The sequence below is a fragment of the Scaptodrosophila lebanonensis genome, unplaced genomic scaffold (genome assembly GCF_003285725.1).
Source record: "Scaptodrosophila lebanonensis strain 11010-0011.00,11010-0021.00 unplaced genomic scaffold, SlebRS2 tig00000053-arrow-pilon, whole genome shotgun sequence".
Classification (NCBI taxonomy): domain Eukaryota; kingdom Metazoa; phylum Arthropoda; class Insecta; order Diptera; family Drosophilidae; genus Scaptodrosophila; species Scaptodrosophila lebanonensis.
In genome coordinates this window covers 2,348,123-2,356,581 of record NW_022060548.1, presented here as the reverse complement: position 1 = coordinate 2,356,581, position 8,459 = coordinate 2,348,123, and positions in this window count along the sequence as shown.

Genomic DNA, 8,459 nt, shown 5'->3' with positions numbered 1-8,459 from the left:
AAATTTAGCTGGCACAGAATCGTAGGTTTATATTATTCTTATTTTAAACCATTATCACATGAGAGATCAGGCAGTTAATTTTCCTTTTAAGCAAGTCCCCGGTACTAGTTTTAGGGAATAAATATCTTCACCAACTTTACCAATATTTGTTTAGCAAGCGTTAAAATCGTAAAAACTATTCGAATCATTTGTATACTAACTAACCAACTAAAAAATAACTTGCAATTACTGTAAATGCATGTGTCTGCAGACAACGACAACATATCTTGGCCTGGCTGCCTTAATGCCTAATGAGAAAATTCTATGAATTACTTTTCTTTTTATGTTTTAAAGTCTCAGCTCAGTTAACAGATGTATATGTAAATGCAGCTTGAAGGCAGCTTTGAAGTGCAATTCCAAAAGGCAAAATAGCTGACTAAAGTCTTCTAACTACCTGAGTTCAGACCATCAAAAATCAATTAATATTTTTGAGTAACCTAGACTTTCAGTAAAAACAGATTTAACATTAAAGATCAGTATGAAGTATCTACTGCTCATAATAGTGAAAAGTAAAGTGGACAGCAATATGAATGAATGATTTTCCTCTCTTCAGTGCATTAATTTCGCTTTTTTAGTTATTCGGCAAGATTGTTCACACACCCATCTCTAGCGGTTATTGCCAGGCAACGTTCTCGTCCGTCAATAGACATTGTAGAGTGTGGCTGACTCCGCCTTTGCTTCCTGCCCCACTGTGTGATAAATAGATATGGATGTTTACTCGTATCTAGCCGGCAATACCCTGCCGGTGCTTTGGCTGTGGGCATAAGTTTGGCTGCTTGATTATAAGTCAATAAATTAATGAATTGCAGTCGGTTGTTGGTGAAGTGCCAACAGATGCGAGGGCGGCTGCTATTCACAGCCTGTCCTGCCATCCTTCAACCATATACTCGTAGCTGCATAATTTTTACTCATCTGCAAGCAGTTGTTGACGAAATCCTCGAGAAGGCATACACATTAGTACGAGTACGTGTGGGTGCCAAGCACGTGTGCTGGCTTCTCAAATTCCGCCCCAAATTATGTACATATTTAGTGTAGAGTGAATGAATTCCCAGAAAATTCCTGCACTTTATGGTGAGAACTTCAAAGTCAACAATAATAACAATAATAACCATACTCGTAATTGCCTAGCTAGCATTGTGTTTTTGTTAAGACAAAAATTTCAATTTGCAGCTTAACTTATAATAATAGAGTCAATTTAAAAGTGAAACGTGTTTTGCTGATGAAATAATAATATTATTTGCTCTATAGTTTTCATTTAAGGAGAATTCAAATGTATTTCTATGTAAAATAATCAAATTATAATTATAAATAGGATTATTCCACATGCATGAAAATGCGTTCATTTCTATTTGATTTATAACAAATTATAGAAATATAAACAATTTGGGCTACTGTTATGGATTATTTGTTTTAATTATGGCTTTAAAATAATTCCTAGCGATTTCCATTTAAGTTCAATAACAAATGAAAAATATTTTAAGGTGGCAATTAATGTCGAACTCACATAAATTTGCTTCACAAATAATTGGGAATATCAAATTTCAGTTAATTTCGAGCAATATAAATACATATAGTATATGTCAGCTAATTTATGTATGCTTGTAGTTGTGTTATATTATTTGCAAAAGCTGTGTTTGAGTGCTCAGGAAACAATCACAAAACTCAACAAACCATTTTATTATTTGCTCTCGAAGAGAATTATAGAATTTGCAAAATGTTAATAGTTAAGCTCCGATTCACACAACTACTACCCTACTTAAATATAAGTAACAACATTAGTATCGGATGTTTTTGCTTAGTTGCTGGATTATTCAAACTACTTCCAAAAAAGCTGTCTGTACATATAGTACGAGTAGCATATTAAGGTACGTTAAATATTTAATAACAACAACTTTTACGTCTTCTATGTGGTTGTAAGTGCATTACAGATTTTATTATTGAAACTATTCTCCTCTTGGCATTTAAAATTCAAAGTGCTCTTTACAGATAAATATATTACAAGCAAAAAAAAAAAAAAACAAAAAATTGTATGAAATTTACAAATGTGTTTAATATATTTTATTTTTGCACCATATGCCATAATTAAATTGTAAAATGTGTTCCTTAATCAGTTCATTTGACAAGAAATTAAAATATTAAAATGCAAATACACGTATATGAAAATACTTGCAGCTTGCTGAATAATTTTCTCGAACTGAGTATGTTTCAATCAAGTGTAGAAGGCTGGAACTATCAAAACAAAAGGCAAAAAAGCTGCCTGTAAGGACATGGTGTCATTTTTTTTGGGAAGCACTTGGATCAATTTTTGTTGATTATCGTCCAAAACGAAAGCCAATAAACATTTGTGTGATTAAGTCAAGAAAAATAGAAAAGAAAGGTGTTGGTTTGTCAATACGTTAGCGTAGCGTGATAAATCAATGAGTTGAAGCTCGAATTGTTTCATCGGGCACGCTATTCATCAGAATTAGCCAACTTGCAAAAGATTTTCCAGCAATGAAGAGGTGTGGTCTGCGATTAATATCTTGTTTAGAGGATATTGAAATGGGTATTGAATATGCTGGCAACTGTAGATAAATAAAGATACATTTTCCTCAATTTTCTGTATATTGGTTGTTAGGTCGTGTACTTATCCTTTTTACTTTTGTTTTTATTTTTACTCACAGTACTAAAAAAAAGGCAAACGAAGAGCGAATGGCCAAAAGAATTAATTTTTTAAATGGCATTTACTATCAAACTACAATTATTCTTTTATTAAAGTTCAAAACCAACAAAGCTGACAAACCCTTTATTTACCGATTTCTAAATAATGCGACATTTAATTGGGAAACATATCCAGATACACTCTACGAAGATAACTTTTTATAATAGTCGATAAAATAGTCTGAAAAACTTCTTTTAAATGCAGAATTAAGAAATAATTGCAAGCTAACTGTATGCTAAGTAGGAGACTATTATTCCAGTTTTTTTATAGGAAAAAATACACTCCTTTCGAAAACTCCTTTTCCATAAAAAAAATAATCATTTTAAAACATATTGATGTTGGGAGCAACTAAAAGTGCCTTTCTTCTTATAAATATTAAGAAATTCCTAACAATTTCGTCATTTTAACTGCTTGAGTAGAGCGACGGCGTAATTTTGTTGAAGATATCGATTCGATATGTTCTTTAATTGCCCTGAAAAATCTCACATGTTCAGTTGAGCAGGAATTTCAGTTAAGTAGCTCGAACATACTTTCTATGTGTCAAGTTCTTGCTTTCCCGTTCATTGCTGGCTAGCAGCCAAATGTCTTTGTCGCTCAGCTTTCGCCTTTGTTTAATGACGGCAGCCCACTTAATGAGTTTATAACCAATCTCAAGTTGCAAGAGCGCGAGCACACACACACACACAAACACACACACGCACGCGAATAAGCCAAAATAATTAGGTGAAAGGTAGTGAAAAGAAGAAGAGAACTTAGACACAATTACACACTTGAGAGCTGCGCTGAGCTCTACTAAGCGCCAGGTGATGACAATGTTTTGTGCTCTAATCAGATTATATTTTCATATATTACGCCGCACACATATAGTATAGTTATGTATATCCATCAATAGGTCCTGGTACAAGCCAAAATTGAAATGCTTGTAATCTAAACAATGGGAGCCAAAGACGTCGACGACACGTGCTGATGCGTAGATGTGTAGGCGAGGCCTCGTCAGGGGGCACAAATAAATCCGCCGTAATATTTTGTCTTTCACTTTTCTTTTCGATACAGGCAATCAGCGTTTTTGAGTCGACTTCACTCGACTTGACTTTTGCGTTCGATCTTTTGACGCTTTTTGTTTGCTCCTTCGCAATATCCGTTTAAATGCGCACCAATTTAAAATGTGATTTGTGTTGATTTATAAAAGAAACAACGCACATTTGCCACACACACTGCAGTCAAAGGCGCTCGGCTTCGAATTCATCTGGTGCTGTCTGTCTTTCTGTCTGTCTGCCATTTCTTAGCACTGATGACAGACTTTGAATAATGTTGCAGCTGTTGAGGCTTACACGCACACACATAAACACATTCACGATGCTACACACACTCAATCACACTCGCATTTATGTACCTCTCTCTCCACTCACATAGTACTACTTCACTTGTTCACTTCACTTCCTGCTTTCAGCGCCGAACATTTGGCACACTTTTGCATCGTCGGCATCGGCATCGGTTTGAACAAAAAGACTTTGAATCAGCAACGCCTTCAGTGTTGCATTCAGCACTGTGTGGCACTTGCAACTTGAATTAAGTTTCGTACATTTTTCATCGCCTTCGACATTCGATATTCAAAGTTCTGTTCACCAGCTAGGTGGCATTCGCATTTCTTGCGTTCAACGCGTCCGCACCACAGCCATGCAAATTTTCAACTAAATTGCGCCAAACTAAATATACAAAGCGTTCGCAGTGTGCCAAAGCTTTTGCCAATTTAAAGTTTCATTTGATTTCTGATGTTTCGTCCTCGCCAGCATCCTCGTCACTAGTGTCGTCGTCGTCGACGTTATCGTCTTCGTCCTCGTATCGTGTTCCTTTTCCACCCGTCTCTTGCGGCATGGGCTTGGTACAAATTTTATTTCCCCACCATGTCAAAGCTTTTTGTTTTTTAATTATTTCAATTTCACGCGCGCTGTCAGAGCGGACACATGAGATGGAACAGACCGATTATCAAAGCAATGACACTTATTTTATTCGACAATTAAAAATTTCCATTATTTGTATGCTTTTATTTTGAATATAAAATGTTTTTATTATAATTATTATATATACAAGTATTCGTATTTAATTTTAAAATTTGCACTCATTTTCTGAATTATTTTAAATCGTTTTATTTAAAGCGTCCAAAAACAGTTTGCTTTTTAATTGACAATTGTTTTTAAGGCTTGTGTACCTTCTTTTAATCTTCTGTTTCTATCCTTTCTGTTATGGTTCATTCCGTTACGCTATTTTAGCAGGGGTAGTTAGTCCTCTGTTTCACGTTGCATTCCATTCCTTCACTCCAATTTCATTTAATATTAACATTCTTATGTTATTGGTGGGGTAGTTTGCATGCAGCTGCTTCGTTTGCAGCGCATGTCTGTTCCCATGGCACTGTTAATGTTAACCGGTTCATGTTAAGGCCAAATAAAACTGTATTTTGTGTGTTTACATTCATGTTAATTTTAACATTCTTGAACTAGAGTTTGAAGCAATTCGGTAGCATTTTTCACCCTAAAAACTTTATTTTTATTTGCAATGAAATATTATTTTCTTACTTGTCTATATTTATTTATATGTCGATTAATGGATTAGGAGACTTGGAAGTTTTTATTATCTCGGCCAAACTTGTATGACTAAACAGAATAGTCTTGAGAAAAAATTAGTTCAAGTTTAAAAGTTTGTTGACATTTTTCGGTTAATTGACTTCAAAAGAGTTTCAAAATATATGCTTGCCTTAGTTTTTCAATTTTTTAGGCAACATTTATCAATTATATTTCCTTAATGTATTGCTCTAAACATTTTTGTTTATTTTGTTTTTATTAATGGGATTGCAAAATTAAATTAAATGATTGAATTTAAGCTTTCGGAAGCAAATATAAAAATGATTTTTTTATTTGAATATTAAATTTGTTGAGCTTATATGAATTAACGATTAATATTTTTTTTTTTTTTTGATTTACCATAATTGAAGAAAATATATCTAGTACGCTTTAAAACATTAACAAAGTTCTAGTGAAACAAAAGAAAGAAAAGTGAAATAAAATAGCTGTCTATTTTACACTTTTTTTTTTAATTTATTTTAATTTTGAGGTTAGTTAATCCTTAGACTAACACATTTATTGTGAACATAAGAAAACATTTTCTACACCATATTATATTTTCAATTAATTCAATAATTAATATTTGTGCAACAACTGTTTTTTGATATCTGCGCTAATACAAATATAAGGTAGTTAGGATACGAATTATTATCCCCAACTCCGTCTACGCCCATGTTCCGAAGCATCAGTTGCATATTAAATTCGCATTTATTTGTGCCATTTTATTCAAAGGCTCTATTGTATTGCAGAAAGTGGCAGAAGACAAGCTTACACATTCGTGATGCCTGCAAGAGCGAAGCTCAAATTGCGTTTAATAAGAAAAAGTAACGACCAAGTAATTGAGTGTGTAGTTGTGTTCTCCCCATTGTTGAAGAAGTGCATGTTTTATTGACAGCCACGTGCCAAAAACAATGGCATAAAGAACATGAAGCCGCACACACATACACACACACACAAACAAACAAACACACACAAACGCAACAATCAAATTGCTCAGAAAGCAACAAGGTAGCTACAATGATGCCGCTTAAAAATGAAGCACACGCTGTTAAAATATATAAAGCTGTTGCAAATTGAAGAAAGAAAACGCAAAGGTAGTAGCAGCAGCAGCAGCAGCAACAACAATAATAACAACAATGCCAGAATTGTATAACGAGATAAAGAAGCAGCAGCAGTAGCAGCATATGGGGAAAAGCAACTGACTGCTCTCTCAACATCATTAAAAAACTGTTTAAATAGCGCACGATGCGCGTAATACGCTGCGTATACGTAGTGCCATTGCATTTTATGGCGCCTGCCTGTCTGTCCTCGGTTGAAAATTAAAGGGCAGGTAACTACTGAGCAGCTACTACTGCCAATTGCATTTTGTTTCGCTTTGGTGCATTGCCACCATAACTTTTGATAGTGCTTGAAAATGTTATGCAAATGAAATTAAATTAACACAAAAAGAAACAGACAGCTGTTTTAAATTTTCATTCACTCGCTGCCGAACACATTCCTTTTTACACAATTTACAGCAATTTACATAAGATTGTATTGCTGCATCCCTTTTCCGTTTTATTATTGATATACATACATATGTAAATATGTACGAGCATGCCTGTCTGCCTGCCTGCCTGCCTGTCTGTTTGACTGTCTGTCCGTATTTGTAAGGAAAAGCAATATACATAGCTCATACGTACCGTTGCCTGATGTTATTTGGGTCAATGCCTGCAACCACAAACGACGCAAGGGCATAAATTCTGGCACTGTCTGAAAGAAAAATATACAATAAAAGAAATAAATACAGTAAATATCGGGCATATGTAAATTCCCAAACGAAGGGTTTCATTGCATACAATCGATGTACTTGAATTCACAAAAGCAATTGCTAGTAGATAAATTTAAATAAATAATAATATAAGTACTTGCAAACTCCTCAGTTAATTATGTTTTTCAATAATGCTATATATTTGACATATTTGACGAAATGAAGTGAAGTAAATGAATAAAGTCCTAAAAATGTCAGAAAGTCTGAAATCAATAGGCAAACAAAATTAGACACTGTCCTTTTAAAGCTTACCAAATTATTTTGTCTGTAGGTTTATAAATAATTTTGTTGCATATTAGTAACACTTATAATAGATTTAAAATATTATAATGTTCATAATTATTCATATATATATATAGTTATGCGCTCATGATAAATGGTAATAATAAATAATAATGAATAATTTCTAAATATTTTACAGCAGTGTTTTAGCTATAGCTTGTCTTAATATAACTTGAAATTTGTAATGTATGTAAAAAATAGATTTAATTCCTTATAAAGTGGAATTTCTGACTTGTGGAAAGTAGCATGCATGAAGCATTTTCAGCCCTATAACAGAATAATTCTACATTGAGAGGGGGTGAAAACGCACTAATGTTTAAATTACAAAAAAAGCTAATTACCACTACTGCTGAGAATGTTTCGTTTTTTTGTGTATACTTTTTAAAGAAAACCTTGCATTGGAAATTGTCAAATTATTGTTTTTTTTTAAATTTTAAATTTTATAAAATTAATTAGATTCTCTTTAAATTGATCAAGTCCAGTAGTCCAAAATAAACAGACAGTGTTTTATAATTGTCCCTCTCGGACTTCATCAGTGTATCACGAGTATCTTAGTTCGTTGGCCGGAATGGCTTTTAAGATGTCGGTAGAATCCTTTTGGACGGTTTCTATGTCCACATAACGCTTCCCTTTCATTGGAAAATGCATTTTATCAGAAACGTAAATGGCGCACGGTGCCAAATCAGCCAAATAAAAATGCGATTTTTTATCAAAAAATCTGACATAAGTGCCTATCGATAAAAAGAATTTTCGGTCATCAGTCAACGTGACTCGCAGCCCACGGACCAAGTCTAATTGTTCGGTCAAAATGCAAAAATTAATGTTTTATCTATCTATTAATTTCAATACAGATTTTGGCTGATGTGCTACCAGTGCCGGTTATTCTATTCAATATATATACTATTACTCTATACTATTCAAAAAGTATGGTTTGCTTAGAATGCACCTTGTATATAATCTTGGCTTCTTGGTTTTAGGGCGCAACTAACAAATTTTTTTTTAATTTCAC